Below are 18,158 nucleotides of genomic sequence, written 5' to 3' on the forward strand. Positions count from 1 at the left end.
TCTGAAATGCAACGTATTTAAATAAGAATAAATCTAAAATCTGTTAAACTAGTGCGATTAAATATACCATATTCTCAGCAATTTATTTTGACATCTTAGTTAATGGGCTCGTAGTCAGATACATGGGACGTAGAGATACTTTTGCAAGATATTGGGCCAACTGTATTAAAATACGTATGCAGGATTAGATGGACAATGAAGTCTTAATAAATGAAAATAATAATTTGTAATAGCTTGTTATCAACTGCCAATGAAACATTAAATATACTCTTGTATTCCTCAGTGAGTAAGCTGAAATGTAAATGAAATAAGAACTTAATTAATATTGAATAAAATCACAGCCCAAATAGTTTGTATGGCTGCTCGTAATTCGTTACATTACTTTCAGACAAGGAAATCAAGACACTAGTCATAAATTTACAGACCAGGAAATCAAGACATTGGTCATAAATTTACAGACCAGGATGTCAGGACACTGGCCAAAAATTTACAGACCAGGAAATCAAGACAATGGTCATAAATTTACAGACCAGGAATCATGACTTTGGTCATTAATTTCTTCTTCTTCTTGGCGTCCGTCCATCTACGGTAGACGATGGTGTAGATTCAGAGTAAGTTGTGGTTTCGTCTTCTTCCTGGTTCTCATGAATTTATGGAGCAGGAAATCAAGACACCCGTCATGAATAAATAAACTGTTCCTAACTCAAGACCAGAGGCCTCACCCTGCAGACTGCACCCATAACAGCAGCCAATAGACCAAAATGGTGCTCCCTTGCTGTCGCCTCAAGCACCAGACGGCGCAGAGAGGATTGATTGATTGATGTTCTCCACGTTTTCCTTATAAACCTATCAAGAATTAAACTTCCACGCATTAAGCATTACGCATATACCTGGCTTGCCACAATAAGGACAGGGATTAAAGAAGCCTTCCAATGCATCGGTGAAGGACAGGAAAATTTCCCCCAGATGGTCAGAATGTTTCATCGGACACGAGACTTTCCTGAGTGTATGACACAGATTTGATCCCGAGGGTAGCATTATTTACCCTACAATGTACTAACATTTATGACGGAAAAATGTGGATCGCAGTCAGAAAGGCCTATTGGAAATACTGACATAGCCTTTAAACAGCAAAACACCCAATGATTTCTTTTTTTAAAGATTTATGTGTAAACTTTAAATAACGTTTAAGCACATTTAAGGTTTCAAAGATTAATGTTGAAACAGATTTGATAATATCGTCAATACATAATTTTAAAAATGTATGCCGCATATAACTTGCGCAATCATACCTTGTGTCTAAGTTCAGTGGGCAATTCATTCCACGTTCCTGGGCCCTGGTATGCAAAAGAACGGTGTCTATATGACTTCGTTTTCATAGTGGGAATAATGAGTTTACGATTGTCAGAAGAGGAGCGTAAGTATCTTGCTGGTGTGTTCACATGGGTGAGGTTGGATAGGTATGTTGGACTGGAGTCCGTCAGTGAAACGTAGCACAGAGAACATATTTTGTGTTTGATTCTGCATCGAATGAAAGCCAGTGTAGGGTACAGAGCAGCGGGGAGGTGTGCTCTGATCGTGGTACTCCGAACACAAAGACATAGTGATCCCATTCAGGAGTGCTCTTAAAATTCACTTATTTCGACTGCAAGAACAAACTTAAAGACCTAATAATGTTTCCTACTTTAAATATTTTCAGCATGTCTTTAATGTTTTCTAATTTCATAGTGTTTGTTTTTGTTGTTGTTGTTGTTGTTTTGGGGCTTAACGCCATTTGTCAGCACACGATAGGCTATACATGGCGGCCAGTATTAATGGTGGAGGAAGAACCCGGGAAAACCCCGGAAAGAACCACCGACCCACGAGAAGCTACTGGCAAGCTTTCTCACATACCCACATTGGCTGAATCCTAGACTCGAACCGCCGCAGACAGAGGTGAGATGGCAGTGATCCGTAACGGAGAGCGCTTTAGACCACTCGGCCACTCGGGGCCCCGTTTGTTTTTGTAATCATATCATTATATATGTTTCTTATGTTTTAGGTGTTGTTTAATGTTGTAATGCGCTTAGAGCTTCTAAAGATTAGGCGCTATACAAAGTCCTCATTATTATTATTATTATTATTATTATTATTATCATACAAGATATTCTGATCATACACACATAGGAAGATGATAGGTATTACTAAATACTGGCCTTCAATATTTAAATACATAACCGGATTTTGTGAATTAAGAAATATTGTCCCCCGAAATCCTAACCAAATTAATATCATAATTATAAAACCTCGTTTTAAAATAAGGTTCCTAAAGACTGTGATGAAGAAAATACTTCGGTTCTCGAGCTGGCTTCGTCTAAAGGTAGATTCTGAGCACAAAATAGCAACATAATGAAAGCCTAAGAAAACCAAGAAAAAAAATACCTAAATGGATACGGATACCATATGACGAAAAAGAAAGGTTTTAGAATGTAAACCATAACATACCTTCAAACTATGGGTAGACGTTGCTTTGAATGGTAGGCTTATAAAGTGTCTAATGTGGGGAAAGCAAAACTTTGGCTACTTTTGCTGGCATTGTACGATTGTCGAGGTTGAGTCACGTGAAAATAACAATCGATAAATACACGGTACTATTATTTCATATGCCAGTTCGTTCAATATTAGAGTTATTTGAATCTGAGGGCAAAGACGTATATATATATATATATATATATATATATATATATATATATATATATATATATATATATATATATATATATATATATATATATATATATATATATATATATATATATATATAAAGGTTATATTCGAGTAATATTGAAACGAGTATCCGATCCTCAACAAGATGAAAACATTCACTGCACCAGCATAATCAAAATTTCGAGTAGCGTGAGGCATATTGTATTGTGCGTTTTTTAACCTGACACTTGAATGTTAAATCACCAAAGTCACATGTTAATCCATACAAATATAGACTTAGTCATAATCTTTGCATATGACATGCGTTTATACACACGAAACCGTTACGTTAAGTCGGGGTTCATATTTACACAGCGAAATGTATGTAGCACTTTAGGTTGTATTAGAATTTTCGTTTCATAAAACAAGAGTTAAAAAAGTGAACACCTGCTCTCAGAGAAACTAACACTTTCCTGATAACGTCAATTTCTCTTGACCGGATGATTACTTCTTTTCTTGATTATCATAATTTTAATTTAAAAAATAATCCACAGTGCATGATTAAACCCTGTGGAGGCCCTTAAGGCCATTAGGCAGTCAAAATCTTGGGGTCCAAATTATCACCAAATACGTTTTATCAATATTATTTTGATCCGTTGTCGCGGGGCCCCTAGGCCGGTGCCTACTCTGCCTATTTGGTGATCCGGCACTGATAATCCATTTGTTGTGCTGTTAAAAAGTTATTAATTTATAAATTAAATTTCTCCTGGATAGTTTGCACATTGAATTGCAAACGAACAGTTCCTACATCCTTACGATGAACTGTTGGCAAAATTTAACAGTTCTCAAAAAGAAGTTGAAACCATAAAGATGACATGCACTGTCAAATATAACGTAACGTAGGAAATGCTGCAGACAGTTTGTCCGAGATAATTTTCAAAATAAGCTGAAACCATGGATCTATCGTTTAGATCAGGTAAACTGGGGTAGGCAATTAATTTTTTCAGCCTGGCAAATGTAACGCGTTATTTTAATACAACTTATAATGCAAAAAAACACGGAACCCCGTTTCCTATTGTAATGAACGCTACTGACTCTATGTGAAATGCATAGCCGACTACCATAACATACGAAATACCAAATATGGAGAACCATTTATTGTGGCAATGAACACGACAAATATACAAGAAGAAATAAAGTAAAATACAAAAACACTGATGTTATCGTATAAACACGCAGACAGAATGATGAACATTAAATCCAAGATGCAAAAACATTCATCATTCAACGGAAGCACACGTGTGCAAAAGAGTGTGAAACTTTTAAAAGGGTATCAGTGCAACAATCCGTGGCAAATATTTCTTAAAAGATTAACTTAAATTCTTGACTGTTGTAATTTGACAGACATGAATCGGCGATCCACCATCAGAAACTATTAGCATAGGAAAGAAAGTACACATAATATGTAAGGTACTATTAAGAACATACATAAAACACTTCATAATTTAGATGAATCAGATATGAATAGGAATCTTTTGCAAAATTTTTTAGTCTTTTGATGAAATGGTGATGCAGACATGAATATAATTTTCACGGCAATTAAAAGTCATACAGTTGCCAACTATAAAATAAAAAGTTAGGACCGAATATATTCCTGAAGAGTGGACTTCATTTTGATGCTCTGATTATATGATATGCAGCAAAATGTACTTTTCTCATAGATAGAACTAAGTCGAAAGTTTCATCTTAATATATTAAAGCAGGTCATGTTTCTGAGATGATGATGGTATTGTAGGACACATGGTGCTAATTATACGGAAGAACTGTGAACCAGTCTAGAAATGGGTGAACAAATAATAGAGTATTTAGGGGTTTGGTGGTCCGTAATTGGTTAATAATAAAAATTAAAATTTTAGTAAAAATATCTTTTGAGAGCTTATCCAATATGTAATTTTAAAAAAATATAGACAAATTTCTACTGATGCAATTTTAGTATTTTTACAGGCTTGACTCAGGAGTACTCAATAATGAATGTAGCACCTGTTTCATTTTGGTGCAGAATCAATAAATGTGTTTCATGTACATGTAGATAAACAAAATGCCGCGGCTCATATGGTGTTCTCCACACATAAGCTTGCACCAAGGTTAGATGTGCATGGAGAATTATAGGTCTCATCATCAGCACCCAGAAATTTTAAGTTATTGAATTTTGAATATGATAGTGTTTCCATATGTTTACTATTGGAGTTGAATTAGTACCGTGAGTCCTGTAATGACCATGGTTAAGAGTCACAATTACTCTGATACTATTTTCAGTCTTTGCTTCTATAAAGTTTGTTTTTATAAATATAGTACATATGAATATGAATATGAATTAGAATTTCACTTACAAAACATAGAATTATATTTATCTCTAATGTCTATGGACTGTCAAACTAGCAGCCAATCCTGGCAACCGATCTTAACATGTGTAACCTATTTTCGAGATAGAGGTTCTTTCGGTAAAATGTCATTGAAAGTCTGTCATAAAGTTTTCAGAGTGTACTGTTTAGCTTATCTGCTACAACTATTATGCTCTTATGCTATTATTATTTGTAATCTATGTAAAATACCTACAAAATCATGACTAGAAAAGTCCATGTATATCCTTGTATCACGATATCCGCCATTTTGGATTAGCATGAGTGTTTCGTATTTAGAGATTCTATACTTTCGCATTCACAATTATTCTCTCTGATGATAGTAGGGTACTGTAAGAAGGTAATTTATATCTTTTAGTGATAACATCATTGCAATACAGTTGTATTGATGTGTGTAATTCATGTTTTGATGTGACAGTAGCGGTCGTCTGCATCAAGTGCAGAATTTGCGTCTACATGAATCGATTCAATTATTCAAGACTTAAGTTATCATCATAAAGTTTAATTTCACATAAACTTGATCGCATAAAATGTTCTAATTCATTTCATAGACAAGTCATACAGTATTCAAATACTTCTTGCTATGTAATTTATGTATTTGTAATGTTGACATGGTATACCATACAAAAACTGTATTGTTTACAATGCAATGCACGGCACACCATACAATACACTGATTGATTGGTTATATGGGTTGCCGTGCATTCAGCGATTGGTTGAATTGTGTCATGTGATGTCTGGGTGAAGGTTATAAATAGGGGAGCGCTGTCATTATGAGTACAGTCGGCGGCAAAATCCAAAGTGACAAAAAGAAAACGCAAAGTGTCAACTTAGTACATTTTGGATCTTTAAAAATAGCACGTTTTACAATATCGAATAAACATGAATAATATATTTATTCCAACAAAAGTAGACTGTAACAGTTGTGTCCCACCATACCAAACAGCACCCCACCCACCCCCCTTCCAGCTTGCTATATTAGAATTACATAATTTGGTTGTACACACCATAACCATAGCTCTTATTTATTTATTTATTTATTTATTTATTTATTTGTTTTCACATTTCATTAAACATTGTCAAATTGTTCTCGATTTTATGTTGATGATATAACCCCTCTTCCATCGCCCCAACCCCAAGCTTTTGATCTTTTCTTTCATAACACTATCAGTTCCTATGTACAAAACTGTGTAGCACCCTTAAGGACCAAAAAGGGCCTTACAATATTAATCTCGAAAGATCTTAAATTCCTAAGGACCAAAAAGGGTCTTACAAGATGATGATGATGATGATGATGATGATGATGATGATGATGATGTTGATGATGATGATGATCATTATTATTATTATTACTTTCATCATCATTATCATCATCATCATCATCATTTCTAAGTGAGTATTGTGTATCGTGACAAAGAGATGCTCAGAGTTAACGTTTTAGTAGCAATCGTCGGTTAGCAGGGCGAGTTTTCTCTTTAGTTGATATTAACAATACGTCGAAATCCACTACAATCGTTCTTAAGTCCTATACATGAAGAAATGAATAATTATCCATAAAGATTGACAGAGTTAGAAGCCGTCTATTAATAACGTCACTATTAATCTCTCAAATGCTGATACATGTATAGTATCGATCTCTTCCAGCGTTGGCAACGAAGAATTGTGAGATTCCCGAATAATGCTAAATTTCCAAGCAATCATACAACCGTATTTGAAGCAACGAAGATCGAAGCTATTGAAAAGTAAACTTTCTAAGCTACTAAATGGACGAAGAAACATCTAGCAGCATAGATGTTAAATTGTTTGGCTGAAAACGTACTCAAGGGAGATCAAACAGAAGAATATCCTATCTAATGTTTGTTGCTTCCTATTAATGAAAAAGCGGTCAAAATAAGACTGGCGATGTTAATACAATCTTTCCCACATAGACTGTTACGGCATTACACTATACAAGAGCCATCGGAACATGAATGGGAAAATTTGTTATAGCTATGAGGCATTCGATACCAACATGCAGTAGTTCAGATGGTATGTTGCCCATAACAGTGTGTGCATAATGCCCATAAATTGATGTGTAATTCTAAAATCAGTCAAGGTTAACGGGTTGGCTTTCAGATACTGTGTTAATCTGACCTAAAACCAGTCTAGGTCGATGGGTTGGTTTTCAGATACGGTGTTAATTGGTTCATCGACAGTTTCGGTCGAGGAAGGTCAGTGATAACTTCTACGGACAATAACTAGTCGATATTACTATGAATATTTCCCTTGTAGAAGCTTTGGACGACAAAAAGATAAAGGGTTTTATGCATGGTCGGATCGTATCAATATAAGTGCGAAAGTCCATGTAAAGAAGAGAATAGAGGATTTTCGTTTATGTAATACCACAAGGTTTCTGGACCTATGAAACATGACGGTAAATGTTTAGTCAAAGAGACCAAAGGAAAAGAGAGAGAGAGAGAGAGAGAGAGAGAGAGAGAGAGAGAGAGAGAGAGATAAACACATTTATGGTCGGTAGTAATGTTAATTAAAGCAGAATAATGACTTAGCTCAATTTTAAATATATTAAAATATTTTCACTACCTCTTCTTGGTTCGTCGTTTCGCTTAGATTCTATTCCACGCTAATTTACTTGCGCCTGTATGTCATAGCATTACGAACGTTCAATATTCAAAAATATATGTGTCTGTTGGACTAGTGTGTAAACGCCTCCACTCTTTGTAATGGGTTGATTGGCGGATTGTACCTTCTTTCAAAGTGTCCGCTTTACTCGGTTCTCGTTATCTATGAGATGATCTCCCTCTGTGTTATTGCCCGGATCGAGTAAACATATAGGTAGAATAAATAGAGATCTGAGTAGACATATAGAACAGAAAGATTCGAGCCACCGTACATTAAACATCAAAATTGAATCAATTACATAAACAATGGTGATAACACAATACATTGGGAAGATACGCTTCTTTTTTGGAATAAATCTTCCACCGAATTTCAAAACACAAATATATTTATAAAAATAGTCGATCTGTTTTACTGGTAGAATTAGTTCATCATGTGATCGAGTGAACAATCGAAGTCGTTGCCTTGTACAATTGCATAACCTCCATATATCTGGTTCATTCCAGTTTCGCTGTAGCTGTTCTCTGTCCTTTTGCCTTGTATTTTCCTTCCTTTTCCTTTTCTCTCCAAACTCCCTACTTTCTCGCCTCTTTTCGGCCCTCAACTTTGTGTGGGTAGGTGGATATGTAAGCATGTAGATACACAGATACTTGAATACGTCAGTGCGTAGGTACATTTGATGATACTTCTGTGAATACGCCTGAAGAGCTAATCTCCCCTTTGTGCTTCCACGCGTTTCTCGCTTCTACGGCCAAAATTGTGTCCGTCGACCTCCCAGACATCAGATCCCTTGGACAAATGTTTCACGAGAGAATTTCTTCCAAATTGACTCTCCGAGTCCCCTGTACCTTTACTATTGCAGCAAAGCTTAGACTAATTAGATTTTTTGATGGGGGGGGGGGGGGGCGGAATATTTACAGCTAGGAAATTTAGTGTGGGAAACACGCCGCTATGTAGCGTAACCAATCAGGATGAAATATATTTACCGCCTTTTCCTCTAGGCGCCAAAAAATTGAGGTTAACCTGACCTAGGTCTTCGAATAAATGATTCTGGAATTTTTCAAGTTAGACAGCTCCACTATGAAATCGATATTAGCCGTGTCCCTAATTGTCCGTCTAGCGGTTAAGTAAACGAATGTTTACTATAAAACATTTCTACCTCTACCGACCAGACATTAGGAATCATTGCGTATAGCGATTTAACAAGCGCCTGTCCCAATAAATCTAATTTATTGTTCTCTGGCCCAACCTAATGTGCTTTTCGTAGATCGACATAAATTTGCCCCCTCACATAGTGCTCTACTTTCAACATTAAAACCATATTTCACGTATAAATCATAAGTGCAACTTATATGGATTTAATCAATGTGAATAAAAGTAGAAACTCAAAAATGAAAACAATCAACTTATCAATATGAAAAGGTGATTGTAATTAGTCACAAAAAGACAGGACTACATTCTGAATCGGATCCAGTCGGCAGTGATGTGAGTTCATTCATCCATTCAATGCACAGTTTTCTCTCGTCAATCTAACTCCGTTCAAATGGCAAATATATGTATTTGTATGTCATATAAATAAAATATATATATAGTATGTACGGTGCATCAATGATATGCCACTTACTGTATAAATATTTAATTAAAAGGAAGTCGGCAAGCCTCGTTTCCTTTTAATGAAAAACGTATACATCTCGTGGTTTATCACTGATACCGCGTACGTACTTTACATAATGTGTGTGTGTGTGTGTGTGTGTGTGTGTGTGTGTGTGTGTGTGTGTGTGTTTATGGTGTTTAAAGCAGAAATCAGGGCAACATCATAATACATATGATAAAGCCATCGGAGTTTTTCCATGGTCAGTATGTTATACATTTTTACTTCGCCGCTTCACTCGCAGTTTTATTGCTCATCAAGACACGTAATAATTTCATATCCTAATTTGCAATGTCATTATTTCAGGTGGTGTTCGAGAAATTGCAGCATATCTTTCACGTAAGTATGAAAGGAGAGCAGTTAAAATAAGACCACATTTCATCGGTAGGAAAAATAGCAGAAACGTTCCATGTGACCGTTTAGTCGCTGTTTCATTCAGAAGAGAGAGGTTGTTGTTTTTGTTGTTTGTTTTTTTTTTTTTTTTGGGGGGGGTGAGTTGTTAAACTTGCAGAAGAAAATGTTGTAGGTCATAACGCACTCTAAAGTTCAAGTACGTGACTATAAAACAAAAGCGCAAAAATCGACAGTCCTTGATCTTGGGTTCTAATTAATGATCTTCACGTTTGCAGCCAGAAGATCAATCAGTGTGGTTGTAATAATGCCCAATAATACTGACAGAAGGTTAATCAGTGTGACTGTAATAATGCCCAATAATACTTAAAGAAGGTTAATCAGTGTGGCTGTAATAATGCCCAATAATACTGACAGAAGGTCAATCAGTGTGGCTGTAATAATGCCCAATAATACTGACAGAAGGTCAATTAGTGTGGCTGTAATAATGCCCAGTAATACTGACAGAAGGTTAATCAGTGTGACTGTAATAATGCCCAATAATACTGACAGAAGGTTAATCAGTGTGGCTGTAATAATGCCCAATAATACTGACAGAAGGTCAATCAGTGTGGCTGTAATAATGCCCAATACTACTGACAGAAGGTTAATCAGTGTGACTGTAATAATGCCCAATAATACTAACAGAAGGTTAATCAGTGTGACTGTAATAATGCCCAATAATACTGGCAGAAGGTTAATCAGTGTGACTGTAATAATGCCCAATAATACTGACAGAAGGTTAATCAGTGTGGCTGTAATAATGCCCAATAATACTAACAGAAGGTTAATCAGTGTGACAGAAGGTCAATTAGTGTGGCTGTAATAATGCCCAGTAATACTGACAGAAGGTTAATCAGTGTGACTGTAATAATGCCCAAAAATACTGACAGAAGGTTAATCAGTGTGGCTGTAATAATGCCCAATAATACTGACAGAAAGTCAATCAGTGTGGCTGTAATAATGCCCAATAATACTGACAGAAGGTTAATCAGTGTGACTGTAATAATGCCCAATAATACTGACAGAAGGTTAATCAGTGTGACTGTAATAATGCCCAATAATACTGGCAGAAGGTTAATCAGTGTGACTGTAATAATGCCCAGTAATACTGACAGAAGGTTAATCAGTGTGTCTGTAATAATGCCCAATAATACTGACAGAAGGTTAATCAGTGTGACTGTAATAATGCCCAATAATACTGACAGAAGGTTAATCAGTGTGGCTGTAATAATGCCCAATAATACTGACAGAAGGTTAATCAGTGTGACTGTAATAATGCCCAATAATACTGACAGAAGGTTAATCAGTGTGACTGTAATAATGCCCAATAATGCTGGCAGAAGGTTAATCAGTGTGACTGTAATAATGCCCAGTAATACTGGCAGAAGGTTAATCAATGTGACTATAATAATGCCCAATAATACTGATAGAAGGTTAATCAGTGTGACTGTAATAATGCCCAATAATACTGGCAGAAGGTTAATCAGTGTGACTGTAATAATGCCCAATAATACTGACATAAGAGTATTACCAATGTTTTGTTGCCCCATATTAATATAAGTGCTGTCACCATTAAAAATGTTATTTCAAGATGTAAGGGGTGCCAATTTAATCTTGCCCACAAACAGTCCTTTGAAATTATGATAAGCAACAGACGTGGAAACTATAACAGGCAACATTATTCGCTTCGATGCAGGCTATATAAGTATGATACCGAAGCCAAAATAAAACTTAATACAGTTCACAAGATGTACTGTAGATAAGAATGTAGATAACGATGCAGATAAGAGCATTTGTTTTTTGTTCCTCAACCGAAATATGATCTTATAGGACTCACGGTACTAATTCAGTTCCCATAGTAAACCTATGCAAACACCATGATATTAAAAATTCAATAACTTACAATTTCTGAGTGCTCATGATCAAACCTATATTTATCAGTATAGAAGAAAGCTGGATGTCAGCTTCTGTGTAGAGGAAAATATATGAGCCGCGGCATTTTCTAGACCTGCATGTGTTTAAAACATGTGCTTTCAATTCCGCACCAAAGAGTCAGGTGCTAATTTTAGTAATGAGTGTTCCAAACTCAAGACTGTTAAAGGATTGAAATTCCATCAATAAAACAATGTATCTATGTTTTATTTATTTCTTGTTTCACTTACAACTAGGATAAGCTGTCAAAAGATTCTTTTTCCTACAACTTAACTTACATTTTTGACCAATCCTGATCAGCCTAACCCATATTTTAGTTACCCATTTCTACGCTGGTTCCCATTTTTCGATACCATCAGTACCGTGTGTCCTTAAGCCTCTCTACGATGTTGACTTTCAGAGACCATGATACCTGATGCGTCATTGGCAAAGGGAGACAACTTTTATGAAGAATACGTAGTGACTCACAATACCGCGATTTACCACATCTGAAGAGATTTTATATTGAATTTTTGGTGAATATGCTTTATATGTTTCGATTCGATGGCGAATTTAGACCACGACACAGTATCTAAATAATACGCTTTCCTTTACTGTACGTGTCTAAGACAGACTGAATCGGTAACATTGAAAGACCTGTTTTTAATTGTTTGGGGGTGGTGGAGATGATCCAATGGTGGAAACATTTATTCTCACAAAAGGGTAGCAAATCACAGCTTCCCATCTACTGTAACTGAGCAGCCCAGCTTAATTATTTTTGCTGCTTCTCAACGATAGATCCGGTTTTGAGAAATATTGGTTTCCAGTGGTAAACTTCCCCATTCAATCACTTAATGTGCTTAAACTAGCAAGAAAATTATCCTCCTTCCCCCCCCCCCCCGACGTTCTAATTGAATTTCCACACCTAATTCTTTCCTAGGCCTTAAAATTGACAACCAATACTATCATCATAAGTCTTACAGAAACATGAATTATTCATAAATTCTAGCAGACCGTTCCGGTGGCCTAGTGGTTACAGCGTCCTGGGGCCTCGAGTGGCCGAGTGGTCTAAAGCGCTCTCCGTTACGGATCACTGCCATCTCACCTCTGTCTGCGTGGGTTCGAGTCTAGGATTCGGCCAATGTGGGTATGTGAGAAAGCTTGCCAGTAGCTTTTCGTGGGTCGGTGGTTCTTCCCGGGGTTTTCCCGGGTTCTTCCTCCACCATTAATACTGGCCGCCATGCATAACCTATCGTGTGCTGAAAAGTGGCGTTAAGCCCCACAACAACAACAACTACAGCGTCCCCCTCGGATGCGAGAGGCGAGAGGCAATGCTTTCGAACCCAGTCCGAGTCATAAAAAAGACTTATAAAAAATGAAAAGACTTATATATAAAAATGGTATTAACAGCTACCTCGCTTGGCGCTCAGGATTAGGAGGTTAGTGTTAGGACTGGTAGGCCTGGTGTCAGGTTAATGTGACCGGATGGGACATGATGCTACATGTCTGCGGCATGATGCCTTAGTGCTAGACATCAGTGTAAGCTGTGTCAGGTTAATGTGACCGGATGGGACATGATGCTACATGTCTGCGGCATGATGCCCTAGTGCTTGACGTCAGTGTAAACTGCCACACTTTAGACATCGTAGCGATATGACTATAAATTTCTTAAGCTTCGTTAAAAATCCCAACACACACACACACACACACACACACACACACACACACACACACACACACACTCACATCAATTCCAGAAACAGGTCTCGATGCTATTTACTAGTCACACTAGTGAAAAGGCCAAAGTTCAAAACCGGTCACTCACTCGCAGGGATTGGGTAGAATAAGCTAACCATGAATTATGATTGACTAAGTGCAAGTTAATTAACTAACTATAATGCAGGGAATAAAAAGACCCCCAGCAGCAGAGAGGGCGGCCAGATCACTTTAGGGAATGGTCACCCTTGTTTTTAGACAAAAAAAAAAAATAGTGACCCTTCATAGAGGTCAATACCACATCTACGATTATTGTTTGTCCCAAACAGAATTGTAGACAAGGCCCTCTCTGCTGCTATGTTATTCTGAATAATCCTGGGAATCTTCATCTGAATCCTGGGAATCTTTTGTTTTGTTCTTCAAGTAACATTCAAGTTCTGATGGTGGTTTTTCTATTTTTGGATTTATGTTTTTTCTTTTTCTGTAATATATCATTAAACTTCTGTATCGATCTCCACCGCAATTTTTGCAAATCTGATATAATCCTCTAACGCCGTTGTTACATCCAACACAACTTGAGGGCTTTCTTTATAAAACAATTTTGTTTTTTGCAATGTTCTCCACGACATTTTTTATCACATTTGTTAGTGGTTCCTTGATGCAGCCACGCACAGTTGTTCATTATATTAATGATATCTGTTTAATTCAATTTAATTTTATCATCACCCCTACTATCCAAATATTTTATCAAGACCTACACGATATCTTGTTCTAGGATCGTGCAAATTTATTGTTATAAATCCATGCGGAGTAGCTTGCGCTCGTGAGAAGGAATTTCTGAATTTAATTATATCCATGTCACCGCTGCACGAGGTTTGATGAATATTTCTAAGTGTGTGTGTGTCTACGACATTAAACACAACCAAAATATTACAATTGTCCCTGATCACTTTTGGTATTTGTGTATACCGCTGAGTAACATAGATCACATCTGTATTTTTATGTCTGAAGCGAGAAAATATTCTGGCTGGATTTGATTGTTTATCTAGCATCACATTATCATACACAACTAAATTATTAATAAATCCGTCTAAAACGTCAACGGACGGTGCTTCATCAATATCTGTTATAAACTCTATAACATCATTATCTTCGTCCAGTAATCTTGCATTTTCGTTAAAATCTTTTAATACTTCATAACATCGTTGATCATCAGCGGATGGTGCTACCAAATACAACTTATCCCATTTCAACCATCTCATTATCAGATTAAGTAATAACTGCGTCTTACCCGATCAGCCATGGGGATTCGATCCTGTGTGTCTGAAATCTTGATATATAATCCTCCACGGATTTTATAGCGTTTTCACTATTATTATTTATTTTGTCATAATATCTTTTAAGTTCTCTGAACCGTTTTCCACCGCACTTTCCACATAATTCTGTTTTTCCTCGCACTCCAATACCACATCGCAGACACGGTATTGGTCCTAGACTTCCTCGTCGTATACTTTGTAAGTGCATCCAACAAAATTCACCTCTACTGGATTTACTGCATCGATTTACTGAACCGATCATGAGCCATCTGCATTGAGACATTGTATATATAATATTCTTTATTTAAATATTTGTTTTAATTATATGAATGAGTTTGAGAGATTATCCCAAACTAGGCCTTCTAAATATAAATTCAACCTCGACAGATTATCTCCAGACTTACCAGTACAAGATTTGGTTGATCCGAAAAATAAAAGGACAGTTATGTGAAAATCTTCACCGGTCGATCTCTGTGTCAGGTAATTTCCATTCCGGAAAATATAATTGAATCACGATAAGAAGATGTTGTTATTGATTTTTTTGGGAGGGGGGACTTACGAAAGACAGACAGACAACTTCATATAAAATGATTCCAAACCGTCTAAATCGATAGTGCAGCCTTGACCTTTTAAGGGTAATGAGGGATCAGATAAGCAGCGAAACTTGCTATGAAGTAGAATGTTTATGAGTAATTTAATATGGCGATAGTATTTACTGTTTAAAAAGGCATCTTCTGTCCACTTGGGGAAATATGTACAATGAAAACTCCACAAATAAGCGTCGGAACACTGAAACCCATAATCGGAGAGGCAGTTAATTGAATAGAACAAATCGTAAGGACGAAGTGGTACTGTGTTCCTCGCGTATTGGATACACATGACACATACATACATTCTAAATGGCTAGCAAGGACCTGATTGCATTTTGTGCCAGCGTACACAAATAGCACTTTACATTCATGTTGAATGTATCCATTTCCACTTCGTGAGATAAATGTGTTTTGCTTTCAACTCAAGGAAGAAGTTTTTTGACTACATACCGTCAGAGAAAATGTTGACATTTCATCAAGAATGTGTTTTATATAACACATAGTGATCCTCATTTTTACTGATGTTGTTTTCATACTTCTATATAATGTAAAAGACCTTTTAAAGAACTGTAGCATCTTTTCTTTTTATGTCCTAGAAAAATGCCTTTTATTGTATGCTGGAAGGAGGGTATATCTTCTTAAAGTTTTCAGCTAATTGCCCCCGTTACACTTAAACAACATTGCAATTTTTAGGAACGATGTAGTCAGGATTGTGTTGATATGACGCTAAACCCATGCATGGATTCACCCATCCATCCATTCATCAAACCATCCATCCCCACCTATTTACCTAACTACACATACATACATACATACACACATACATACATACATACATACATACATACATACATACATACATACATACATACATACATACATACATACATACATACATACATACATACATACATTATTACATTATAAGTCGAGTCCAGCAGAAGACTGCACAGATCCGTATATGGGTCTGTGTAGTTGTTAAGAGAATCAAAAGAACAAGTAAGAAAAACCTCTGATCTGCAGGCGCGTTATGCCACGACAGAACGAGTTCTTTTTGTTTGAAGTTTGACTAGACTTAGAAGCGGGTAAGACGGTAAAATGTTGCAATGATTTAAACAGACGAAACATTTCTGAACGTGCTAGCTTTGAGGATAAGAGTTTTGCTTGAATGTCTTCTCTGTACACACAAGGCAAAATTAGTGTAATGGTCCTGAAAATGATACTGCACCATCGGGTCGCAATAATTGATGAAGCAACCAAGAATTATCCAAGATGAACTGCACTGAGCAATATAAGACTTCCTTAAAAGACTTGTGCTACATGTCTGATCTAAGCGTACCAACCAGCAGTCGATCTAAATTCTAGGATTCCCTGGTACATATTTTAGATAGTATGTCTGACATGAAGACAATTCATGGACGAAGCTGCTGTACAGAAAAGTGTACAAAAGAGTTGCGTGCCAAGCGAAATCGTATTCCAGAGCCAAGATAAAAATATGTACAAGTAGTACATAAATGCAGTTTACATTTACTTTAGTGTAGTTTAAATATATGCATTGCCAATAAATAGAGAAAACAAAGTTAATAGACAGAAATTCTAGCATTTTACGCAAAACTCTCGTACCAAAATATAGACTTATTACAAGATAGTAATGGATAGCAGTCAACAAAAACTCAAGACAAAGAAATAAGTAGATACAGAAGAAAAGTAAATATAGGTCTGCAGTTTAAAAAAAAAAGCTCAGAATGGGATGAAAAGATGAAGAAATAAATGATGAAAACAAAAAAGATAAAGGAAATGCTTTCTAAAGTGCACAGGGTCTTTATGACCTTACATCAATCCAAACATGTTATGTATGGCCTAAACCTAACAAAATTTAAGTATTTCGTTTCCATGTGATTTGATAATCAACTCACAAAAATTCTGATTGCTTCAATCAAACTCGAGCTGAGAAACGCTTTGGGGCGGGGAGGGGCAAAGTTGAAAGTGTAAGTAAGAAAAATGTACGATTTTAACATATATTTCAAACCATTTACGGACGATGAGATGCAAAAAAAACTTTACTCAATCAAATAGAGGCAGACAAATGTTGCTTATACACCTACCCATCCCGTTACCTGTGTGCGTGCACATCACTTGCACGTCTCTGTTTTGAAAAGGAAAAAATGTGATTCGAATGGTGCACCTTCTGACGGTGCTCAGTACACCGGAAGTATAGGAACCGAATAAAAAATGAACAAATTTGACACACGAGTCATGGGTCCATACACTAGATATCTTATCTATATATGCGATCATCATTATCATCATCATCATCATCATCATCAAACCCTTAATCCAAGAGGCCGTTGAGGCAGCACTGTTGACTTTGTAACCAATTCTCTCCATCTTTCCCTGCTCTCTACTGCCTTTTGGGAATCTCCAAATACTATGCCTGTCCACTCCTTAATGCTGTCTTCCCACCTCTTTCCTGTCTGCCTCATCTTCTGCACCCTCTCACAGCGCCTTGCAAGATTTTTTTGCCAGTCCAGATGATCTTGAGACATGACCGTACCACTTCAGTTTACGCTTTTCTACAGTGGTCAAGAGGTCTTCATAGGATTCGATGGCTCGTTGGATCCTGTTGTGGACTTCTTCGTTGGTTACATGGTCAATGTATGAGATGCCCAAGATCTTGCGGTAGCATCTCGGTTTGAAGGTTTGAATCCGTTGTAGATCTGATGTGAGCGTCCATGTTTCACAAGCGTACAGAAAGATGGATATGACAATCGAGTAATTCATCCTTTTTTCGCAATGTTGGTATCTTTCCATATTGGTCTCGACCTTGTTATTGCTGTTGTTGTCTGGGCAATCCTGCAAA

The sequence above is a fragment of the Sinohyriopsis cumingii genome, chromosome 7 (genome assembly GCF_028554795.1).
Source record: "Sinohyriopsis cumingii isolate HCF-2022 chromosome 7, ASM2855479v2, whole genome shotgun sequence".
Classification (NCBI taxonomy): domain Eukaryota; kingdom Metazoa; phylum Mollusca; class Bivalvia; order Unionida; family Unionidae; genus Sinohyriopsis; species Sinohyriopsis cumingii.